Here is a 646-nt window from a genome sequence, read left to right on the forward strand (position 1 = left end):
AAACAGTTTTCTGCTTTATTATCTTTTGATGTTCTCTTGCTTAGTCGAAAAAGTTGTACTTTTTTATTGTACTCTTAATTTTAATAATTATATTGCTATTTTTCTATTTTCCTACTTTTTATCCGAGATTTTTTACAATAAAGTAAAAAAGATATAAAATTTAATTGTACGCTTGTCAGACGCTTAGGTTTGAGCATAAAAGAAGTTATTAAATTTAATGACGGCACGTTTACTTGCAAAAGTGATTTTTTAGAACTATTAATTCTCAGTGTTCTTACAGTTGTTTTTTGTTGTAACTATTGTAATATCTTATTCTTACTTGCTTAGAAATCATTTGAAAATTTTATATAACCTGTATTTTTAATGTTTTTCAAGGCCTTAAGGTTTACGATTTCTCCCTGCGAAACATTGGTCACTACTATTATGACCGATGCAAAAGAGCAAAGTTAACTTTTGACTTTTGAGTGTCTAACATAAGATTTTCACTTCTTAAAATCATAAAATTTTTTTTTGATATTCCATGTAATATTTTCTACTTGTGATATATGTATATATATATATATATATGTAAATATGTTTATACACAAAAGTATCTCAAAATAAAATTAAAGTTTTTTATTTTTATGGTATTGTCATAAAACGCATT

This window comes from Teleopsis dalmanni, chromosome 2 (assembly GCF_002237135.1).
Source record: "Teleopsis dalmanni isolate 2A chromosome 2, ASM223713v2, whole genome shotgun sequence".
In the NCBI taxonomy this organism is placed as follows: domain Eukaryota; kingdom Metazoa; phylum Arthropoda; class Insecta; order Diptera; family Diopsidae; genus Teleopsis; species Teleopsis dalmanni.